Source organism: Parambassis ranga, unplaced genomic scaffold (genome assembly GCF_900634625.1).
Source record: "Parambassis ranga unplaced genomic scaffold, fParRan2.1 scaffold_66_arrow_ctg1, whole genome shotgun sequence".
Taxonomy (NCBI): Eukaryota; Metazoa; Chordata; class Actinopteri; family Ambassidae; genus Parambassis; species Parambassis ranga.
Genome location: NW_021144810.1, coordinates 238,266 through 263,739, shown reverse-complemented (window position 1 = coordinate 263,739; position 25,474 = coordinate 238,266). Strand labels below are relative to the sequence as shown.

General features: G+C 44.0%; 1 long non-coding RNA gene across 3 annotated transcripts; it reads right to left on the bottom strand.

Moving 5' to 3' along the window:
- Positions 1–891: 891 nt before the first annotated feature.
- On the bottom strand, positions 892–25,474 carry LOC114431281 (uncharacterized). Of its 3 annotated transcripts, XR_003670065.1 has the most exons (6): positions 25,392–25,474; positions 23,016–23,115; positions 17,737–17,814; positions 17,608–17,655; positions 15,774–15,840; positions 15,546–15,682 (listed from the first exon to the last, which is right to left on the bottom strand). It is a non-coding gene; the product is annotated as an uncharacterized LOC114431281 (long non-coding RNA). The 3 variants fall into 3 exon arrangements; XR_003670063.1 differs by lacking the exon at positions 25,392–25,474 and having other exon boundaries at positions 23,016–23,239; XR_003670064.1 differs by lacking the exons at positions 15,546–15,682; positions 15,774–15,840; positions 25,392–25,474 and adding an exon at positions 892–941 and having other exon boundaries at positions 23,016–23,239.

Genomic DNA, 25,474 nt, shown 5'->3' with positions numbered 1-25,474 from the left:
AGTTTGCACATACTCACAGTAAGAACAAAGGGTTGTCAACCAGTCCCCCTCCGGCAGCTTCATAGTCGTTAGCCAGTCGTTAGACACACCTGGCCCAGTCAGCCAGAACATCACAGGTAAGTATGGAAACATTTAGTGCTATTGTTTTTTCAGTTTTTATGTTTTTACCCAGACCCACCCACATAGGTCTGTAACCACATATAAACCATGTTTCCCCACCAAACACTTAGAACTGATGAAGCTGCTTGGATGAGCAGCGAAACGTCTTCTAGAAAACTCCACAAGTCCAGACGCCTTGCTTCAATCTTCTCTACGTATGATGACCTAGATGACTGAGAATCTCCATCAACATATATAAATAAATAATTTTTTTGTTTTTTTTTCTTTTTTTCTAAAAAAGACAGTTTTTGTCAAATATGGATGGAGAGTGGACCACAGTCTCCTACCGCAGGAGGCGTGGCCGCCCTCAACCACCACGGTGGGACCTGGGTGGACGGACTCGTCCAAGGATGGACAATGCATGTCCTCCCTTTGAGGGTCGACGAACCTGTTTCCCCAAACCTAACCCTAACTGAAAACTGCACACTTCTTCAAAATCTTTATGACTCATCACATGAGCTTCTAAGACCTTTGGACATTTATTAAACAACTACCTAACCTCACAAACTATTTGTGAATGGGAAATATTTAGCAACACAACACACTGACACTGACAAACCATGACCTGAGGGTCAGCTGCTGTGTGTCCTGACACTGGCTGTCGAGCTTCTGTTATCATCACACACAGGGCCTGTGGCATAAACACAACAACGACACATTAACTGTGGGACTTCAGGACGACATTTCTACTCAGTTACACAACATACTCAAACCGCACATACCTGCATCACTGCTGATTCACTCTACACTTCATTCAGCTGGATCATCTTCTGCTCCAGGACCTACACAAAAAACACATTCAACTCATTTCCACTATTTTAATATTGCAATTTAAATACTGCTAACAGTGTCAGCTACCTCAAAGCACGTCTAACAGCAACAGTAACATTACAGCAGCTCAGCTATGCTAAAACATGTCCTGTGCTGAGGCCACGTCAGCCTCTACACACTATGTTTAAGGCTGCCTGAAGCTGTACTGCTGCTTTGGTCCGGTCTGTCTGAGGCAGACCATCACACTGATTCAACTATCTAAGTAACTATCTAAGTAACTAACTAACAACAAGACATTTATACTCAGTTCAAAGGGAAGCAGGCAGAATTAGACCAGCAGGGGGCAGTATGAGAGAAGAAAGATGCATTAAAAGACTCAGACTTGGACACACTGGGTTAAACAAACACTGAAACGAACAGGTAAACATACATCAGGGCTCTGGAGGATTGTACTGAAGAAGAAACAGTCCCTCATGTGTTCTGCATATGTCCAGCACACACAACAGAAAGAAACAAGTTCCAGAGGGAGGAAGCTAAGGAAAGCAGCATGAATGAATTCAGATACCATCTATTCTAAAAGGGAAACCTTGGAGATATTTGCTAAGTTATCTAAACAGGCTTAGTTTTTAGGATTTAGCTGTTTTGTTTCGCTCTCTCCACTCAGGCCCACACTGCAGTATAGTATGGGTGGTAATGCACCGGGGTAGGATGCCACTTGCCAATAAACTAGAAGAAGAAGAAGAAGACAACAACATAAACGGCGAGCAAACTGGGTAGAAGTCCGGCCGCAGCTCAGGTCAAGATAAATACCTAATTTGCAAGTTAGCACCGTAATGTAATGGCGGATAGTTTATAATGACTGAAGTGTTGTCACTCGGCTAGTTAGCTGTGCAGAGAGTTAGCTTCTGTGTTTGGTGACTTGTATCGCGGGACACCGGGGACAACAATCTGGCCTTCTTGGACTGCACAGTACATATTGAGGAGGACAGGAGCCTCAATGTGGAAGTGTACAGGAAACCCACACACACGGACCAGTACCTGTTGTTTGATTCACACCACCCACTGGAACACAAACTGGGAGTCATCAGGACCCTGCAGCACAGAGCACAAACTGTACCCACCAGCTCAGAGGGGAAGAAGGAGCAACACCACATCAGGAAGGCCCTGCAGACCTGTGGCTACCCCAAGTGGGCACTCATCAAAGCCACAAAAACAAGACCCCCCAACAACAAGAAGAAGGACGACACCAGGCGGAGGAAGAACATCTCCATTCCATATGTGTCAGGAGTATCAGAGAAACTCCGCAGGATCTTCAACAACCATCCCATCCCGGTCCATTTCAAACCTATGACAACACTGAGACAGAGACTGGTTCACCTGAAGGATCAGACTCCCAGGGAGAAACACAGCAATGTGATATATGCAGTCCAGTGCAGTGAGGAATGCTCTGATCTGTACATTGGAGAAACTAAACAACCACTCCACAGAAGAATGGCTCAGCACAAGACTCAGCTGTTCACCTCCACCTCAAAGACAAAGGACACTCCTTTGAGGACAACAATGTCCACATTTTAGACAGGGAGGAAAGGTGGTTTGAAAGAGGAGTCAGGAAGCATCTATGTGAAGCTGGAAGAACCTTCCCTTAACAGAGGCAGTGGCTTCAGACATCATCTTTCTACCACATACAATGCAGTGATTCCATCCATTCCCAGGAAGTTTGCACAGACACACAGCAAGTGTTTGTTTATTTAAATTTTACCCAGACCCACCCACTGAGGTCTGCAACCACATATAAACCATGTTTCCCACCACCAGTCAGAACTGATGAAGCTGCTTGGATGAGATGTTGGTGAAGATTCTCAGTCATCCAGGTCATCATCATACGTAGAGAAGATTGAAGCAAGGCAAGGAAACGTCTTCTAGAAAACCCTACAAGTCCAGACGCCTTGCTTCAATCTTCTCTACGTATGCTTGGATGAGCAGAGAAACGTCTTCAAGAAAACTCTACTCTGCTCTACGTATGATGACCTGGATGACTGAGAATCTTCATCAACATGATTATAATATGAAAATTAAAAACTACATATGTTCAACCTTTAAGGATCTACACCCCATCACAGGACACCAGCATGGTCATCACATGAGCAGACGACACAACAGTGGTGGGGTTGATTAGGAATGGTGACGAGTCTGCACACAGAGAGGAGCTGCAGGCGCTCACAGACAGGAGCAGCGAGAACAACCTCACTCTAAACATAAGAAAAAATCTGATAGGAGCTGTGTCACTGACATGCAGTGAGTGCATCTTCACAGACTCATGTAATAATGCAACAATAGCTTGATGTGTTGAAATGAAACATTTACAAAGCTGATTATTATGCATGTGATTATTAACCCATTGGTTGTATAGAATTATACAGTCATCAGCAGTGTTCAGTTTCAATTGAAAAGCTGGAAGCTTTGGACCTGAGGCTCCACAAAGAATGATACTCCATATGCTTCTTAGTTGTTTGTGTTTTACGGATAAAGGCTGAGCCAAAAGTCCAGATGCATCATTTTATATTCAAAACATTTGAGTTCCCTACCTGTTACCCCAGAAACCATCGCATCATTTCAAACTGGGGTTCCAGTTTAAAAATGTGACTTGGGGCATCTAATTATTATTATTATGATTACCATTATTATAGGACAGAAGGGGGTCTGGGGGTGGTCCCCCAGAAAGTTTTTCATTTACTAGAAGCCATTTCCTGCATACTGGTGGATTTTAACAGGTTGTTAAACACCTGTGTTACATACAGAAGTAAACGCTTATTTTCCCATTCTGGAATCAGATCTACTAATTCCAGCCCGTAACCCTTCTCCTCATGTCCATCGCAGATATGGCAAACAACAGATCATCAGCCAAATAAAACCATCTACTGTACCTTTAAGTAGACAACTGCTTCCTCCCAGCGTTTTCTTTAAGTTGAGTCTAACCATCAATGTACCGTCACAGAGAGCTCCACCGTCTCTACAGTCCCTGGGTTTACACTTCATCTGGTCTCTGTATCACAAAGTCATTGCACTGCCTCCCGATTCATTTTCACATTGATTTTAAAATTCTCTTATTTGTTTTTAAATCCCTTCATGCCTGACATGCTCCAGCTCTACTGCCCTGCTCGCTGTCTCAGGTCAGCTGACCAGTCTCTCTTGGTCGTCCCAAAAACCCAGAGAAAACTCAGGGGGAACCGTTCCTTCTCTGTCGCGGCTCCTAAACTGTGGAACGAATTGCCTTTGCACCGTAGACAGATGGATTCTTTTATGGCTTTTAAGTCATCACTTAAAACACATCTTTTTACTCTGGCTTTTAACTCTGAGTTGTTGACTTTTATTAGTTTGATTGCCATGGCAATCAAACTCTTGTTCTTCTACGTCTTTATTATTCTTATTATTCTTCCGTACGTTTTTTGGCTCAGCATATCTTCAGAATGCATGGGCCGATTCAAATCATTCAAACATCAAAAGATTCAGCTCATTCAGGACATTCCCGGAAACCTTCAATATTAATTACAAATATTATAATATTAAAAATATTAAACATTTTCCACCCTCAAATTAACATTGGAGTCAATGGGAGAGCCCTTCAAACCATGCATTTTGCAAAATGCTACTGCTCCTACAAATATTAAGTTAGAGAAACCATTCGAGGCTTAAAATACTTCCAACGTCTTGGTCTTCAAAAGTTGTATTCAGAATTTGGAAGTTCAGCTCCGTCTTCAAATGATAGGGGATTAAAGATGAAGTGGTTTTTGAGGTCTCTTCTGAGTTTAACATTAGTGTGTATTGCGTGGAATGTTGGGAGCTAGAGTGGGTGAGTCATCGCTCAGAGTGCGGGAGGGAAAAAAATTAAACCAGTTTCTGCGTTTCTATCCTGCTGTCACGTCTGCACCTTTTGTCTGACAGGGATAATTTGGCCACCAGTTCGAAGGAAAAATGGTCTGGGTTCTGTTGGTGTCGGTCTTAAAACTCAACACCAAACAGTTTTGCCTGTAGATCGAGCTGTTCGGGGAGAGTGCCGGTCATTCCTCCATTAAGACATAATGTAAAACCAAAAACAGAGAAGCAGAGCTGCCATATTTTCTAACTCGCCGCCATCTCCACATCTTCGACATCCCAGACATAAAAATCGTACCAGTTGTAGAGCAACTTCTTGGGATTCTGACGGTGTTCTTATTTTTCGTCTAAAGTCTTCGGTTTGGAGAATATGAGACGTTGTTCGGAGGGTGGTTTTACATAGGAAATGCATTAGGAGGGGGAAAGAGAGCTGCAGTTAGGGGCAGCTGATAAACATTCCGGTTGCCATGGATGCAGGCAGGCAGGCAGGCAGGCAGGGCTGTTACCATGGTGACATGCTGACACACTAGAAGCATACAAAGCGGCCATATTTGTAGTCTTTATCAGACTTTAAGCATTATATCTGTCATATTGATCATCCTTCAGCTGTATACTACTTTTCCACATTCAAATCACACAGCCTGAGCTTCTTATAGTCTTATGGTATTATTCCACCCTCAGACCTTTCATATGGTATATTCACAGGCTATTCTTTAAGGTTGTGACTTCATACTGTTCTTGTCTTCAGCTGTTTCTCTTTCATATCTTCATAATATTAAAACATTTTCTACTTTTCCAGATAAGAGCTTCATCTTTCTAAATTCTTAACTGTGTTTCAGCAAATTAAGTTCAGATTGCAGATTCTCCAGCAATTCAGAGCAATCGTTCACATCAGCGTTCAAAGCAATGCTTCAGCTGCGGCAATCAAACTTGCATTTTCTTCAGGAAATGCTTTTCTAGTTTGTTTTATTGCTCTTACACCTGACTGGTGTTTTTATTGTACTGTTGTATATTCCTGTGCTTTATCAAATTTATACCTTATATTATTTCATTTTATTTTATTAGTAATTTATTCTACACTTGATAGGCTGTGTACAGCTCTTTGGCTGACCTTTGTTGTTTTTAAAAGTGCTCTATAAATAAAGATGGATTGGATCACGCAGAGTGGAGTTCGCCCCAACACACACACACACACACACACACACACACACACACACACACACACACACACACACGGCATGCTCGTAAATGTGCACGACTCTCTCTCTCCCTCTGTTGGTACTCACCACGAATCTGACTTCATGAAGAACTCTGTTGCTAAGATGTTAGCCTCCTCTGCAGCTGTGTTTTTGTTCTTCCTCTCTGATGACAATATAACAATATATCAAAAATAAATACGAACGATGAAACATAAACATAAAGTCATATCTGCCCGCATCCTTTGCATAGACAGCCTGCTAGCAGACCCACCGACAGCTCGCCAGTAACATGCTAGCGGCCGCACCCCACTCCAGCTGCCACCAATAAAACAAACATTACTGGCATCACGTACTATTCAGACCCGCCAGATACCAAACTACGTACTTAACAAAAATACAACAGAGTAAAGGCGGTTTTAGCAGGCTTCATAAACCAACGAAAATCACTGGAGCACACAACCCAGCTTACCTTCAAGGTAGAACAGCGACACTGAACGTGAGCAGGCGCTTGTTCAGGAGGGTTGCGCCCAAACTACGGTGTCCCGGGGGGCTCACTAAGTCTGGGTAAACTGTTACACGGCTGCCACCTAGTGGCCAAAATAAATACCTGTCTTACATATATATGTAGAGTATATATAGTGTGTGTGTGTATGAGAGGAAACTGTTAAATAGCTGCATTTCTTTTCTTTTATCTTGTTAATGAGGAGCTTCTGCAGCTTCTGATGAAAGCAGAGCTGATGAAGCTGCTTGGAGCAGAGCAGCAAAACCTCTTCAAGGAGCTCCAACAAGTCCAGCTGCCCTGCTCCAAAAATGACCTGGATGAAGCTCCATCAATGTGGAGCTGCATGGCTGCAAAGAGAAGGGAACAGGTGCAGAGCTCCACCAGCTTTGGTGTTATATTGCCACCTAGTGGAGTAGATATGAATAATTAACTACTCTGTTATTGGTACATGAATAAATATAATATAGAAGCCCGCACACATGCACCAGAAGTGATTGATGTAACATCTTAATGAGCAAAAATTAACATGAATTAATACATGTGTAAATCTCATTTTGTTATCAATTAAAATTAGAGGTTACAGTTGAGAACCTGCATGTAAAGCAACATTAATGATTAATTAACAGTAAAACTAACCATTTTTTATCCCTGATTAACATAATCAATCAAATCAAATGATCAAAGCCAAGCAAATCATTTATTTCAAGCAATACATTTGTCTGTTTATGTTCAATAAATCCAACTCTATTCAGTTTACCATAAAATACCCCACAGATTTGAGACTCTGACACTGACATGTAAATGTTATCCATCCATTAATCAGTGTATCTACTACTTGGGAATGTACTTGGACCACAAACTGGACTTGGACACTGTTAGATAAAATAAGGTCAAGTAAACAAGGTCAAGTCAAGTTTTTTAATTTTATTTATAAAGCACATTTGAAAAAACAACTTTCATTGAACAAAGTGCTGTAGACAGGAGTCAGTCATGTATTAAAAAATTAAATTTATTAAAAGTAAAATAATAAAAGTACAGTAAACAAGATAAAACATGCATAAAAGTGGTAAAAGCCAAGGTGAACAATGTAAACTAAATGTGAGGCTATAAACTGACATGACAGACACACAATGACCAGAACAGAACATGAGTGGTGGTTGTTGAAAAAAAAAACAGGTTAAATTCAGAGACTTAGGTTTACTTCAGTATCTTCTGTGTGTCTTCTTTTTCTTCTTTCGTCCTGTCTGTCTTTCGCCTGTCTCCTTTCCACAATTATCCCCAATCTTCGGGTTGCCCAGGCTGTATTGGTCCTGGTGGTCTACGCTCTCGTTGTAGTCCCAGCCGTGCTGGTAGTCTGCGTATTCCTGGTCGCTTAGGTTGTCCGGGTCTAGGGTGCCCTGCTCGTGTATGCGGAACAGCCAGTCCAATCTCTTATCTGGTGTCTCTGCAACACGTTCTCTTTTTGGAGGTTCCTGTAATTTTACCCATTTTGGCAGAAAGATGTCTACCAGCTGTTCGGGGTCCAACGGTCTGTACTTGTCCCTGCTCTTGGACAGCTGGTTGCAGGGATCCTTGCTCTCAGCAATCAGGTCGCTGCCATGTTGCTTGAGCTCCTCTGGTTCTTTTGCTTCCTGCTCACATTTCAGCTGATCTTGTAAGGAGGACCTGTCCTCTGACAGTTGGCTGATCTTACTGTCCTTCTCCTGGACGGTCTTGTTGGCCTTCTCTAGGTCACTCCTCAGAGTGCAGACCTCGTTGGCCAGCTCCTCACACTTGGAAGAACACTGGGCATGTTCTTCGGCAGCCTTTCTGAGGTTTTCATTTTCTTTTCTGAGCTGGTCACACTTTACCCTTAACTCTAGAGCCTCTTTTTGCTGAAGAGTCAGAGACTGCTGTAAACTTTTCTGCGTTTGCTCAAATTCCAGCTCTCCCTCCTCCAACTGTCTGAACTTGGCCTTGCTCTTGGCCAGTTCGTTGCAGACATGATTGTTTTCAGCAAACAGGTCAGTGATGACATTCTCCTTACTAACCAGCTCTGATTGAATTTCACTGTTACGTTTCTCGAGCTCATCAAGGTGTTTCTCAGTGCTTTCTCTTGATTCCTGCTCACGTTTCAGCTGATCTTGTAAGGAGGACCTGTCCTCTGACAGTTGGCTGATCTTACTGTCCTTCTCCTGGACGGTCTTTTTGGCCTTCTCTAGGTCACTTCTCAGAGTGCAGAGCTCGTTGGCCAGCTCCTCACACTTGGAAGAACACAGGGCATGTTCTTCGGCAGCCTTTCTGAGATTTTCATTTTCGTTTGTGAGGACGGTCCCATTGGCCTTTTCCAGTCCAGTGATCAAGCCGTCTGATTTCACAATAAACTGCTTCACCGTTTGTCCTTTCTTCTCGCGCTTCTCACGTTCTTGGCGCTCTTTCTTCTCGCGCTTCTCTCGTTCTTTGCGCTCTTTCTTCTCGTGCTTCTCGCGTTCTTGGCGCTCTTTCTTCTCGCGCTTCTCACGTTCTTGGCGCTCTTTCTTCTCGCGCTTCTCTCGTTCTTGGCGCTCTTTCTTCTCGTGCTTCTCTCGTTCTTGGCACTCTTTCTTCTCGCGCTTCTCTTCTTGTTTTCTGCCTGAAGGCATCAGTTTGGACATCCATCCATCCATCTTCTGTTAACCCGCTTGTCCTGCAGTGGAGGGTCACGGGGGGCTGGAGCCTAGCCTAGCTAGCTTTGGGTGAGAGGCGGGGTATACCCTGTGAGGACACGACACACCCTGGATGGGAAACATTGGAGATGCATTAGGAAGGGGACAGAGACAGTTGAATGGCTGAAATCGGTCAATGTATGCTGAAGATACGCTGCGCCAAAAAACTACACACCAAGCAGTTGTTCAGAGGGTGCAACCCCCATTAAAATACATGGGATCTGCCCTGAGAGGAGTAACAGGAGGCTGACACACCCCTCTCTCCAACATTAATTAGGCTTAATTAGGCAGGCAGAGCGGTTACCGTGGTGACAAGCTGACACACAGAGGCATACAAAGCTCTGAATTGCTATGATTCTCCAGCAAAGCAAAGCAAGCATGTTTCAGCTGCAGCAATCAAACTTGCATTTTCTTCAGGAAATGCACTCTTCTAGTTTTTTGAAAAAAACTTGAGGTTGACCCGGAATGTCCTCTGTGAGATGAACATTTTGATAGCTGAATGGCTGAAATCGGTCAATGTATGCTGAAGATACGCTGCTGTAAAAGGCTCCTGAAGGAAATGCAAGTTTGATTGCAGAAGCTGAAGCATTGCTTTGAAAGCTTATCTGAATGATTGCTTTGAACTCTAAAAGTATGAAAAAACACATCTAAATGCATATGAATAGAAGCTGGATGGCAGAACAAGGGCTGAATTCCTCTGAACACAAGCTGAAGCAGTCATAAAAGCAGCCGAATTAACCTGAACAGCAGCTGGATAATTGCTTTGAACAGCAGGTGAATTGTCTGATCTTGGAATAATAGCTGAGGCTTAGGGAGACTAAACGATTTTGATGTGGGCATGTAGCAAACAGCTCCATAGCGATGAATATGGCAGATATCATGTGTAATGATTGATAAAGAAGTAGCCGTAATACTAGTGATACTATACAGCTGAAGGATGATCAATATGACACATATAATGCTTAAAGTCTGATAAAGACTACAAATATGGCTGCTTTGTATGCTTCTTGACAGCCTGTCACCATGGTAACCGCTCTGCCTGCCTAATTAAGCCTAATTAATGTTGGAGAGAGAGGTGTGTCAGCCTCCTGTTACTCCTCTCAGGGCAGATCCCATGTATTTTAATAGGGGTTGCACCCTCTGAACAACTGCTTGGTGTGTCCAAACCAAAACACTCAACAATTTAAAAACCGTGAGCATCACAAGTGTTTGCTCTACAAATGTCTGCAATTTCATGTTGATCCTGTAAAAGATGTGGAAATGGCAGCGAGTTAGAAAATAGGTTTGCTCTGGTCCAGTCACTTCACCATGAATGAGCAAAAAGACCGGCACTCTCCCCGAACAGCTGGCTCTACAGGCAAAACAGTTTGGTTTAACGTCACCAGGAGCTCTACCGTCTCTACAGTCCCTGGGTTTACACTTCTCTGGTCTCTCTATCACGCGGAATGGAGTTCGCCCTTACACACTTACACACACACACGGCATGTGCATAAATGTGCACAACTCTCTCTTTAAATAAACATGAAGAAGTTGCACTTATCACTCACTACTGTTGGTACTCACCACGAATCTGACTGTATGAAGAAATGTGTAAAAGATGTTAGCCTCCTCTGCAGCTGTGTTTCGTTCTTCCTCTCTGATCCTTCACTTCTCCGAGTTTAGTCCAGTAATCAGTTTGATTATTTTCCTTTGCACTTTAGGCAGGTTCGTTTCCACGAACTCTCCAAAATCTCCTGCTGTGTCTCTCCTTGAAACTGTCCACCAACAGCTTTATTGCACAAAGGTGTACCTTTATATAACTTTGGTATGCCTTTGATCTCTGAGTCATCAAAGGTACCCCTGTCAGCCTGTCACCACGGTAACAGCCCTGCCTGCCTGTATCCATGGCAACCTGAATGTTTCTCAACTGCCCCTAACTGCAGCTCTCTCTGTCCCCCTCCTAATGCATTTCTGATGTAAAAACACCCTCTAAACAACTGCTGCTTTTGTCCAAACCGAAGCCTTCAGACAAAAAGTATGGACACAGCCAGAATCACAAGATGTTGCTCTACAACACAGTATATGCGATGTGGACATGTAGCAAACAGCTCCATAGCAATGAATATGGCAGATATCATGCGTAACGATTGATAAAGAAGCAGCCAAATACTACACAGCTGAAGGATGATCAATATGACAGATATAATGCTTAAAGTCTGATAAAGACTACAAATATGGCTGCCAAATGCAGCCAAATGCCATATGGTTGCCAAATATGGCAACAGCTCTGCCTGCCTCATTAAGCTAAATTAATGTTTTTTTATTATTAATTTTTTTTCAAAAGACTATAGTTTTTCAAATATTAAGCAGTTTCTGTGTCATTTTTAACATGGGAGTCTATGAGAGAGCCCTTCAACCAGGGTCATCTTCCAAATTTATCTCCTCCTACAAATTTCAAGCTTCACACGTATAGACTTAGCCTGCCTGTGTACGTCATCTCCCCAGTTGTGTTGTTTTAGTATTGGTTGTGTAGTGTTAGCTGTGTTTTTGCCATCGTTCGTTGTTTTCCACGCAGGTGTTGGTGTGTTTATAGATGTCTTACTATGGACATATATGTGATGTCACTCCGATGATCTCATCCATGATATGTTACTGTGAAATATGATTGTGCCTGTGCCTGCTCTAAGATGTGTGTGTGTATTCTGAGAAGCTGTGTCTGTTGGATAACAGAGGGTATAAGACCGCAGGCTGGTTGGAGGCTCATGTTTCCAGAACCAGAACCTGAGCCTATAATGTTTGTAGCAGGTTAGTAGCTCTGCATTTGGTCCACATACACCTGGCCGTGGTCATCGTGGTGATAAGGCAGGTGATGGGGGTCTATGTAAGCTCCAACCTGGTCATTGTAGGCGTAGTTCAGCTCCCCCAGGTCATCGGTGGGGGCGTGGTCTCTGCCAGCCAGCAGATTGGTCCGTTTCAGAGCGCGGCCTTCTCCAAATGCACGGTACAGATACACCGCCATGACGAACAGCACCACCTGCAGAGAGGCGGAAACACTCAGTGTGATGGAGCTAGAGTAACATAAGGTTACCATCCAGACTCACTGTATGAGACAGCGTCTAGTGGACACTGGAGGAACTGCAGTTTGTGCTGCTTGGTCTCAGTACCTACCTCAGTACCTCATCTACTAACAGATACAGAGCTGCGCTGATCTTCCTTCTTATTCACCCTTAATAAATATTTATGTCATATAACCACAAACAGGCAGCCATGTTGATTCAAAACCATCCAATCAGAAGCAGACAGGAAGTGCTGACACGTCAAAGTGATCTGCTGGTGACTCAGTGAAGACACATAAAAACCCTCAGACTGTGACAAAGGTGTGTTTGCACCCTCTGCAGGCAGTGCAGTGTTACTACCTGCAGTAACTGCAGGGCGACGTCCATGGCGATGATGGTCAGGGAGTTCTCCTGCAGCCAATCACTGAACGTCTGACTGCAGCCCTGAAAACCACAAACCCAGCAGCATCATGGGTAAAACATCACATCACACCAGCGATATGAAACACAGCAGGTTTAGAGCCGCCGGCGCCCCCTCAGGAGCGAGCTCGTGCCGCTCCCTTGGCCAATCAGAGTGAGGTTCAGCAGCTCGGAGCACCAGGAAGAGTTGACGCTGCGCTGAAACGAGTGAAAGCAGGAACACGGAAGCACGTCTGGACTCGTCAGGTTCAGGCTCTGGATGTAGGTGTTGCTCAGCCAATCAGCAGCACCGGGGGGGGGGAAGCCAAATATAGAGAAAAAACATGGAATTCTTTAAAAAGAAGAAGAGACAAATGCACCAAAATGTTGTTCTTAGGAAACTCCCCCAGCAGTATTTATAGGACAGATGTGAATCAGACAACCCACATAAACTGTTTTAAAGTCTGCAGGCCATTTGAATTTGAATATGAACAAAGAAGATTTGACAAAGAGGATGCTACATCTTCCTCCTGTGTTGCACAGAGGGGGAAATATCTGATCTCCAATGCTACACATCTCATTACACATGCACCATGATGACATCATGTGTGGACACTACCATTCAAAAGTTTGGGGTCACCGAGCCACTTCTAGAGCTTCTCTGATCAGCATTACTCAGCTGTGCTAACATCATCTCACAGCACTGTTCTAATCATCAATTAGCCTTTTTAACACAATCGGCTAACACAATGCACCATTAGGACGACGCTTGTGCCAAAATCTGATCGTGTGCGATTAATCGTCAGAAAAATTGTCACCGATTACTATATTTACCACTCATCAATTACTGCAATTAGTGCCTCGTCATGATGATGCATTTTTGTGTGACGTACTCTCCCCTGCAAGTGCACACATGTAAGCCCACAATAATAAATCACAATAATGGCAGAAGGCGGTGGTGTTCAGTTAAATGACGCGGAGCAGGACATTCTAACAGAGGCTCAACGTCTGTCACCATAAGCTGGAGCACGAAGAAAGGCGAAGAAAGCGTGACGAGGTCACAACGCCAGCTACAGCGAGGCCTCCTCCAGCAGATATTGGAAAGAATTCCAGTCGGCCGAGAATCCGCGACATGTTTAGTATTATGCTCCTTACAACCAACCTAACGTAACGCAGGTTGATTTGCACAAACACACAGTTACATGTGAAATTGTCCAGTTTGTTTGTTTTTTCTGCTGCTGTTCTACAGTATGAGTGAAAACATGCACTAGTGTGGGACGTATTCCAGCCACAGGTTAGCAGGTCTGTTTGCACAGACATTTTTTTAACCTTAAATAATCACTGATGTGTAATCATTATCAGCTAAATGCCATAAATAATCGTGACTCATTCTTTGGCCAATATCGCCCAAACCTAATTACAACACAGGAGTGATGGCTGCTGGAAGTGCCTCTGTTCACCTTTGTATATATTCCATTAAATAACAATACAATATATTATATATATATATATATTTATATACAAAAACATACCTGTTAACACTGGTACACTCTGCTCACTCACAGCACCCTGCTGCAGCTCAGCACACACCCGCAGAAAACACACACACAAAATGAACACATGCCACAACCTTCTCAACTACATGACCGCACACAGACACATCACAGCATGACCCGCTGCTCTCTAACAGCCCATTTACCACACCGACAGGAAACACCTCGTAGGACCTTCAGGAACAAAACACAACGTCAAAGACAACACACAACACCGTCTCATTAATCACATAAACTACACACACACACAACAGTTACACAACACCTGCATCCGCACATGCCTGTCGCTCTGGTTGACAGGCAGCAGCCTCAGCTCCTGTCAAACCAACCAAACACTATCAGTTTATAACACATCACAACGTGTCATCACCAACAAACAGGATCACTGGTCCCACTCCAACAGGACCCGTCACAACAACACTACACAACTCCACATCACAATGTTTCTCTTTCGTCCTCTGGTTCTACTTGAAACATGAACAGTATCATTCACTGACATGGACCCATTTGGCCCATTGCTTGTCTGAACTGACCCGGTGCGTCCAGGTGCCGATGTTGCTCTGTATGACACAGGTGCAGCAACGTGCTGACGGGCCTCCCTCACCAGGAACCTCTCTGAGCTCCTCCGGTACCTCTTACTGGAACGCTTCCTAGCTTCTATACAGCTGCTTCTGATGGGTCACAGGCCCAGACAGCAGCTCGGCATAAATCCAGCCTGCAGACACATGCAGACACACAAATGTCTACAACTACACAGCTACATTACACTCACTCACCAACCGCCGACTGTGTTGTACATATGAAATCTCCGCCTTCGTTCACACTGCAAACCTCTGGCTGGCCTTCATCACACAAACACCACTCAACACATTAGCCAGAGACTCTTTTCATCCCATGTGTCACAGCCAGTGGTTAGGCCCTTTGTTTGAAGGAGGTTTGTGACAAAAAAATAATTTTCTCACCAAAAAAGAAATTCAAAATAAGAACTAATCAAATCAAATCACGGCAACAAAACCGGATCTCTCCTCCTGCCTTCCTCCTCCTGCACACACCTCGCCCCGCCTGTCTGCAGGTGTTTTAGAGCTGATTGCCAGGGAGGAGCCATCCATTCATTCTATACAATCCGTACATTCTATCCATAAAAACAATTCAAATCATAATCTAATCAGTAGCAACATAAACTCTGATTGTCAACATATTTACGTCTATTCAAAATTCATCTGGCTCCATGCGTAATGAACACACAGTGACCCGACTCACTGCTTCCCTCTCCACACACACACACAGACAACTGCACACTTCTTCAAAATCTTTATGACTCATCACATGAGCTTCGAAGACCTTTGGACATTTATTCAACAACTACCTAACTTCACGCACTATTTGTGAATGGGAAATATTCAGCACCACAACACACTGACAATGACAAACCGTGACCTGAGGGTCAGCTGCTGTGTGTACCGACGCTGGCTGTCGAGCTTCTGTGATTTATCATCGCACACAGGGCCTGTGGCATAAACACAACAACAACACATTCACTGTGGGGCTTCAGGACGACAGTTCTACTCAGTTACGAAACATACTAAAAACGCACATACCTGCATCACTGCTGATTCACTCTACACTTCTCTCACTGGGTAGCTGGATCATTTTCTTATCCAGGACCTACACAAAAAACACACTCAACTCATTTCCACTTCATTTCAATAACGCTGCAAACAGTCTCAGCTACCTCAAAGCACGTCTAACAGCAACAGTAACACTACAGCAGCTCAGCTATGCTAAAACATGTCCTGTGCTGAGGCCACGTCAGCCTCTACACACTATGTTTAAGGCTACCTGGAAGCTGTACTGCTGCTTTGGTCCAGCCTGTCTGAGAGGCAGATTCTAACATGCACACCAACAGCTACCTACACTGTAAAAAGCCCTTCAACGTTCAGTGTTGTCTGTAGGACTTTATTTTATAAAGTATATTTCTTTCTGAATTTATTTAAGTTGCACACAAGTAAAAAGTGTGAATCTTTTGGTAGCTTAATATTAAAATGGATTTGACTGAACGTCAATAATAAATTGCTTCTACAGAACTCAATGTAATTGTCTATATCCAAAGGAAAACGTCAGGACCCGCCCACCCGCAGCACAACAACGGGACCGTTCCTCACTGTCACCTACACCGGAGCAGCGCCATCTGTTGGGGTCTGTGTGGAGTGTCTGTGGGCTACATACAACACGCAGCACATGTAGCTATTTACCTGGCTGAAAGTCAGGATTCATCCAGTAACGTTACGTTTAAAAACAACAACAGACAGAGTGTCGGTCATAGCTGCACTTTTCAAGGCAGAGTAATGTCAAAGTACAGCTGACAGAACATTTACATCGACAGTGGAAACAGAGATGTTCGGGCTGCTGCAAGTTGACTCTAAGGTAACGTTAGCCTCGGTCAGTGTTCTGTCTCAAGTCACTCGTTTGAAATGTTAGCCTCTGTCCAGCTACCACACGCTAGCAGCACGGCCTCTCGTCCTGGTTCACATATCGGTTAAAAGTGACACTGTGTTTGTAGTCACTGTCGTCCCTGCATATTCGCTAAAGATGACGACATCATATATTTCAGCGTGTCTCTCCCTGTGCAGCATGGTGTCATAAAAATGCATAAATATGTAAAGGCTACATATTTGTAAAGGTGTGTGTGTGTGTGTGTGTGTGTGGGAACATTGTTCTTTGTTGCAATTATTTTTCTGTTTATGTCACAAAGACAAAGGGAGACCAGTGTCCAAGAGGAAAATGCAGGTCTATCTGTGGAGAGCATCGTCCTGAGCATGGATCTGTTGTATGTATATGGAAACTGTTACAGTAATAAACGCTGGAAACTATTACCTCTCTTTCCTCCTTTCTTAAAGTTAGAGCCATGCTAACTAATGTTTTGAAGTGGATCGCATAAATAATTTGTCAAAATTCACGAGAACACATGAATTAGCCTCATTTAAATCAGAAAATTTTAGTTTTTTATTTAAATGTTACTTATTTTAAATCAGTATGATGTGGTCAAAATGCTACTCTTTCAGTTTGGTTAAACTTAAATGTTTTGCTTTTCTTGTAGACTCTAAAATAGAAAATACTGATTTTTACCAACTTCAAATTCCAAGACGTTCACTAAACTAACAAAGTGGAAAATGTTGCCTTCATTTTTTTGCCTTGAAAATGAGTAACGTTTTTTACAGTGTACTTACATTTATGTACCGACTCGTTTTGTTCTAACATTACTCACTGAATTTGACCTGGAAAAATATGGACTATATCTGCACACGAGCAAGTAGTACTGACCCGCTCAAAGGACAAAGTGGTTCAAAGTAAGACACTCATGTACAATCAATATCTCTAACTACTGAGCACTAACTGGCAAGACAACACACACACACCAGGACAAACCATCACCTGATCGACAGCTGCTGTGGCTCCTCACACTGGGGCCAGGGCCAGGGCCTACGGTGAAAACAAAACGACACATAAACTTTAAGACTTCTAATACTGTCCGACTACACAACATACAGAAAAAAAACATACCTGCAGTCTTGCTTACATTTCCACCATTTCTGTTAGGCTGACACCACTGTGATGCTCCGTCATCTCCTTCTCCTTAGCCTACATAAAAAAACACATTCAGTTTAATTCTATTTCAATTCGACAGCACGTCTCACAATCTCAACTGTCTCAAAGCACTTCACACACCCAGAGCCACAACCCCTGACCAACAGCGACAAGAAACACCCCCTTACATACACATATATATATACAGTATATATATATATATATATATATATATATATGTGTCAAAAACAGTCCATTCCAGTCCACATATTTTACACTCAGGGCCACATTTTACACAATAACTTATTATATACTTATAGATTACTCCCAGCTCATAGAGCCCACGAAAAGAGGAATTGAACAAAATTAGACTACAGTGATCCCTCATAGACCATTATCAACCAATCGGGATGCAAGAACAGAACAGGACACACAACACAATGCACTTTTATAAAAACATGCAACGCTGCACAAACAAAAACCCACAAAACAGCAAAGTGCATGACTGCAGGCTGTGAAACACTGTTTTCAGCTGACTGTCATTCTGATCATCCACTCAACTCAAAACACCTGCACAGATGTTCCAAGATGTCTTTACATTGCTTCAACATTAGCAAGACTGCAGACATGACAACTCACCGATACCCTCCATCCGCAACGGTTCATAGCTAAGGAGCGCTGTGTCCAAGCTTATAAGCCTGAGCCAACATACAAAGTCAAGCTTGCCTTTCATTCAGGACTCAAGGTGCAAAAGTTTGGAGAAAAAAAGGACAGATTGAAGCCAGATTGTGACCTTCATGTTGACGTCCACTGAGTTGATGTGTTCTGTGAACCGTTCCGATTCACGGGTCTTGGCTTTGACCCAGGTATCAACAGGAACTCTTCTCTCCACTTCTTCCATGTACAGATTAGCCACAATTGGAGACATAGGTGATCCCATTGTACTGGAAGCAAGTGCTGTTCAGGCAGAGGTCCGGCAGGTCACGGCTGTGGTCCGGCATGACGTTGGTTCGTTCCTTCAGTGTGCCGTCTTGTGTGAGACATCTTCCTACCATCTCTGTGGCTTCTGAGGTAGGGATGCAGCTCAACACACCTGTGTGTGACTCAACAGCAAGGTGACATCAAATGAGACCCGTGGTGTTTTCCCCTGAAGTCTAAGCTGACGATACTGCAAGCCCAATATGACACATCCAGACTCACCAGGCATACATTTACACATTCCAATGGCAGCTTCGACAGAAACCCACAAATCTGAAATATAAGCAGGTTATGTACTGGCACAGCTTGATGCAGCTGTTCACCATGTCTGTCCAGATAAGAAGGACCTCTGTGAGCACCTGAAGCACACCAAAGGAGTAGCATCGCCTCCTGAGAGAACTCCTGGAACATGTTGAGGAAAATGCCAATGACCTGCTACTTGAGCAACAATGCACGATGAGCACAAGACAAAAATGGTTGCCTTTTTGATGGACATTACGTCACATCTTAATGAGCTTCATTTAAAGCTGCAGTCGGTGTTCGCTCTTTCAAAAGGAAGCTGGGCCTTTTCAAAGAAAATCTTCAGGGAGAATGTGAGTACTTCCCAAAACTACAAGCTGATTGGAAACTTCCCAAAAAAGTTCAACACTTTCTGCCTCTGGCAGCTGCTCCTCCTCCTAATCCAGAATCCTTTCCTCATCGGACAAGTCCAAGAATTTTCACCAGAGCTGGCTCAGATGTTCAAGTGGACACATGAACGGACACCTGCACCTTCAACTCATTAATCTGCAAGGAAATACTGTATTAAGAGAGCATTTTGAGGCAACTGACCCTGCTTCTGGCTACAGTCTGTTCCCTGGTGCCACCAGTACACCAAAGAAGCCCCAATACTACTCAGACTTAAGTTAACTTTAGGAATTTTGGATTAGGATTGGCCTATAATTGCTACATGCCTCTGTACAGACAATCAGAATCAGAATCATGTTTATTGCCATGTAAGTGAAGGGGGTTCACATTACTAGGAATTTGCCTTAGTGATTGGTGCATACAAAGAACATATGACAATTAACATGCAATAAGATAAAAACTAAGATAAAATTAAGTAAATAAACTAAAGTAAGGCTAAATTTACATGACAGACATGGCGTAACAGACATACAATGAACAGAACATAAAATACTGTGCAGATGAAATGGTAAACATAGACCTTTATATGATCGAATGGAACAGTGTGATAATGTAATAATGTAACAGGTACCACATGGATCGGTGAGGTGGTACTCGTGTGCAAGTAGTGCAAGATGGAGTAAACAGTGCAAATAGTCGTCATTGTGCAGTGACTATACTAAAGTGACCTTCTGAAGACAGTGCAGAGCAGTGCATTAATTACAGTTTAACAGTCCAACAGCAGAGGGGAAGAAGCTGTTCTTGTGGCGTGAGGTTCTGGTCCGAATGGACCGTAACCTCCTGCCTGAGGGGAGTGGCTCAAAGAGTCCGTGTCCAGGGTGAGAAGGGTCAGCTGTGATCCGACCTGCACACCTCAGAGTCCTGGAGACGTACAGGTCCTCGATAGATGGCAGGCTGCAGCCGATCACCTTCTCAGCAGAGCGCACAACACGCTGCAGTCTGTGCCTGTCCCTGGCAGTGGCCCCAGCGTACCACACTGTGATGGAGGAGGTGAGGATGGACTCAATGATGGCCGTGTAGAACTGAACCATCATCCTGGCTGGCACCTTGAGTTTCCTCAGCTGCCGCAGGAAGTACATCCTCTGCTGGGCCTTTTTGATGAGGGAGCTGATGATGAGCTCCCACTTGAGGTCCTGGGTGATGGTGGTACCAAGCGGCAACCTTCGGGGCTCAAAGTGGAAGCCCATGCGGAAGTGTCAAAACTTGTAATTCACGCTGCAACAGCTGGGGGTTGGCTCCAAAAGCGAGTAATTTCCCATAGACTCCCATGTTAAAATGGCCGATTTCACAGCAGAAAAGAACATGTTTACGGCCTGGTACAAAAAATCGCTGTGGTCTCAGATGATAGGTTCTCTTCTAGTGTCAATTGTAGGGGGGGGTGAATTTTTTTACAACTCACTCGTTTCAATTGTATTCGGACTTAAAATTACGCCTAATTATGGGCGTTGCCGCTTGAGTGACAGACAGTTGACGTATCACAGCGTGAGTTTCCTGCTTCCACGATCGCCCGCCCCCCTAAACCCCGCTCGTGCCCCCCCTCTTTGTCCATATTCGGAGTTTTAGTTGATGTGACGCTGCCAACATGGCGGCGGTCATCACGTCCCGGAACCTCCCACTGAGACTCAAAACGGCTCTTCAGAAACAAACGGGTGACGTCACGGAGGCTCTGTCCATAGTTTTTACTGTCAATGGGTGGTACCCAGGAAGCGGAAAGAGTCCACTGTGGAGATGGAGGTGTCTGTCAGGGTGAGGGGGGGTGATGGAGCTGGCACTTTCCGAAAGTCTACTGTCATCTCCAGGTTGTTGTCAGCACACCAGGACACCAGACGGTCCACCTCCATCCTGTAGGCAGACTCATCCCCGTCTGAGATGAGTCCAATGAGGGTGGTGTCGTCAGCAAACTTAATCAGCTTGACAGACTGGTGGCTGGAGGTGCAGCAGTTGGTGTACAGGGAGAAGAGCAGAGGGGAAAGTACACAGCCTTGGGGGGTACCGGTGCTGATGGTCCTTGTTTCCGAGACATTCGTCCCCAGCCTCACATGCTGTCTCCTGTCTGTCAGGAAGTCAGTGATCCACCGGCAGATGGAGTCTGGAACATGCAGCAGGGACAGCTTGTCTTGGAGGAGAGATGGGCGGATTGTGTTGAAAGCAGAGCTGAAGTCCACAAACAGGATCCTAGCATAGGTTCCCGGGGAGTCCAGATGCTGCAGGATGTAGTGAAGAGCCAGGTTGACAGCATCGTCCACAGATCTGTTAGCTCTGTTAGCTCTGTAGGCATACACACTCCAAACAAACAACATTCGTAAAATTATCAATGCTACTTTCATGCAAAACACGTGCAGTGTCCAACTTATCTGATGTACTTCTACCACATAGAGAAGATTGAAGCAAGGTGTCTGGACTTGTAGAGTTTTCTAGAAGACGTTTCGCTGCTCATCCAAGCAGCTTCATCAGTTCTAACTGTTTGGTGGGGAAACATGGTTTATATGTGGTTACAGACCTCAGTGGGTGGGTCTGGGTAAAACTTAAAAAAACTTACAAAGAATAGCACTAAATGTTTCCATACTTACCTGTGATGTTCTGGCTGACTGGGCCAGGTGTGTCTAACAACTGGCTAACGACTATGAAACTGCCGGAGGGGGACTGATTGACAGCCCTTTGTTCTTACTGTGAGTATGTGTAAACTTCCTGGGAATGGATGGAATCACTGCATTGTATGTGGTAGAAAGATGATGTCTGAGGCCACCACCTCTGTTAAGGGAAGGTTTTTCCAGCTTAACATAGATGGCTTCCTTAACTCCTCTTTCATACCACCTTTCCTCCCTGTCTAAAATGTGGACATTGTTGTCCTCAAAGGAGTGTCCTTTGTCTTTGAGGTGGAGGTGAACAGCTGAGTCTTGTCCTGAAGAGGTGGCTCTCCTGTGCTGAGCCATTCTTCTGTGGAGTGGTTGTTGTAAGTTTTTTAAAGTTTTACCCAGACCCACCCACTGAGGTCTGTAACCACATATAAACCATGTTTCCCCACCAAACAGTTAGAACTGATGAAGCTGCTTGGATGAGCAGCGAAACGTCTTCTAGAAAACTCTACAAGTCCAGACGCCTTGCTTCAATCTTCTCTACGTATGATGACCTGGATGACTGAGAATCTTCATCAACATACTTCTACCACATGACGGCATTCCTGCGAGGCTACAGTGGCAAACTGAGTACATACAAACTAGCCTACAACACCCTTACACTGAGAAGAACTAATTCATCTGGCAAAGTAAAGCACAACAATATGTCTTGCACAAGATACAACTCTGAAAACTTTCCTTTCACATCACCCAAAAACACTCCATCTTCTACACTGAAAAGCATGCTAGCATGCCGGTTCAGCCTACAGCGCTCGATGACCAAGAGACCAAGAGAGTGTGAAGGTTTCTTCATATTAAAAGGGACTTTCTATCTGGGGGTGAGGCTCTGGGTTTCTTTAAAACAATTTCACACAACTTTTCATGCACAACATGCTACACAAATAACATTCTACATGATTACATCGATGCCACTAATGACATTACCTCAATAAAACCAACAATAGCTTCAACAACCTTTACCAGAACCCCTCCTGCTGACGGGAAGCCAGGACAACTCTAGCCGTCTCACAGGTCCAGACTGCAGTTCTGCATTGACATCCGACGACACGCAGGCCTGCGGACACAGTAAAACAAAATCAGCTTCAGCGTCGTACCTCTTTGGAATAACATCTTTCAAAGGATTCACCAAGTGTTCAAGTGTTTGGCTTTCTATGGCAGGCAATACGTCATGTAATTAACTGATGAATACTCAATTCATTTCAAACATTTACCATTTTGGAGACGTCAGCGTGGCTGGACTGCACCCAGTGACATGACTGTTATGACGAGCAATGGCATAGATTTTTTCAAATACAGATTGTATGTAATGACTGTAACTTCATGGCATGATTCACACACTCAAACTGTGTGTACAACCTTTAATGACACATCTTGCTTGTACTTTTTAAAGCCACCTTATCACAACAATATCACTCACTCAACTATAAACAAACACACAACATTGTGTGGGACAATTAATTGACTACAATAGCAAGGCTTTGACATTAAGGGGAAACCAGGGCACTGTTTGGCAGGACACAACCGCCCACTCCAGATCCTCCAGTCCCTGTGTAAAACACACAAAAGTATAACACATGCAATCGTTTAAACATCAAATCTGTCTTTATCAAAGCACATTCCGATGTTCCAAACTCACAAATATGAGCAAACTACAAAAACTTCCATCAATCACTTTTATTCAGTCATTTCACAACATGGCATTGATAAAAATAAACAAAAGGTCACAGGCTGGAACACAGCGAGGCCGGCGAGTGACGTCACCGGGCCATCTGGAAGACAAGAGACAAACTGTCAGTGTCAGGAATCACCACCTCAACATACACTGCATTTAAAAATACACTTCGCTTGCCAGCTCCACTTACCATTCCTTGTTAACAGCGTGCCCCAATTAACGATCACATCACACTCATTTCTGCAAAGGCAAATTCTGGACACGGCTGTATTGACTGAAACGGATCCATTACAAAAAGCATGTTTGGGTTTGTGGTGGCACAAGTCTGGCCAAAACTGTCCATGTCAAGACCACCCCTCTGGTACGGAAGAACATTATTAAACAAGGTTAACATGATAATGACAATCGGGATTAAATGGTTAGGGGGTTAGCAAAGCAGGAATACACATTTATTGACAAAAAACAAGCAGGTCAACTTTTGTCCCCCAGCTCAGATTCTGGTCTTTGCTCCACCCCCCACCACCCCAGTGTTAGGTGGAGTTGGGGTGGCAGTGGGTACCTGACAGATAAGCAACAGAAACAAAGAGAAAAAGCACAGGTTTCTGGAATGACATGACCATGCGATGCAATGACGCCACAAAAAAGGGGTGGGACCAGAAAAGGATGTTTGTCCTTTTCAAGCAGTGAGCCCCCCCCCCTCACCTGTCCAGGTGAAAGGCAGCACAAAACCTTTGTTGACAACCCAGCAGCAATTTTCCACACCATGACACACATTACATTCATTTCCCACATTTCCCACCCCATCATTGGTATAAAGGGACCGTTCTGAAAGTGCTGAGATTCCAAAACCCAGCACCCCAGCACATTTGAATATCATGTTGGTCACAGAACCCGTACTTGCATTTCCACAATTCCCTTGTGCAAGTACATTGTTGTTTTGAAATTATTTCCCTGTTGTCCACAGCTTTGATTCAGGTTTGGATGCGTTTGCTGATAGCATTGCTCGTTTGTAGTTACAACTGCGTTTTCCATCCTTGCTCTTTACTTTAGCAGTCATGTGCTGCTCTGTTCCAACACCGTGTTTGAGTATGTTTGTATTTCATTTGTCCACAATGTCTCCTTGCTGTCACCGTTTCCACACAATGGTTACATTGAGAAATCCTTGGTGCCTGTTGTGCGACACATTTGGCATTCCTTGCTCCTTTTTTGGTTGTTTTTTGGTTGGTTGGTTGCTTGCTCTCAGTCCCAGTCAAGTCACCAAAAAACCACACCTCAACCACCACAAAACTAATCAACTAATCCACAAGCTCAACTCCAACTAACAACATGCCGGCATTCTACGATCTAAGCTACAATATCCACAACCTTGACCCTACATTGCACAACACAATACCACCCACACCCTCAGTCAGTCAAACAGTCAGGGCACGTTGGTGCACGCCGAATCCATCCAGAGCCAAATTCCTGGTGAGATTTCCAACACAGAGAGTCATTAACAATCCTGTCCATTGGGGTTCTGGAGACAGGGCAAAACACTGTTTGAGTGTTCGGCCAAACCTAAAACGAGTCCTTTGACATTTCAAAAAAAAAAAAAAAAAAAAAAAAAAACATACCAGAAAACCATTAAACACCTACAGTTTCAAAAGGTTTTACAGTACCTCCACATCTGCAATAGACTGTTGGTGTGGTCTGAGAGATTAAGATAGTAACCTTCCTTTGGTTAATTGCCATTGGTGACAAT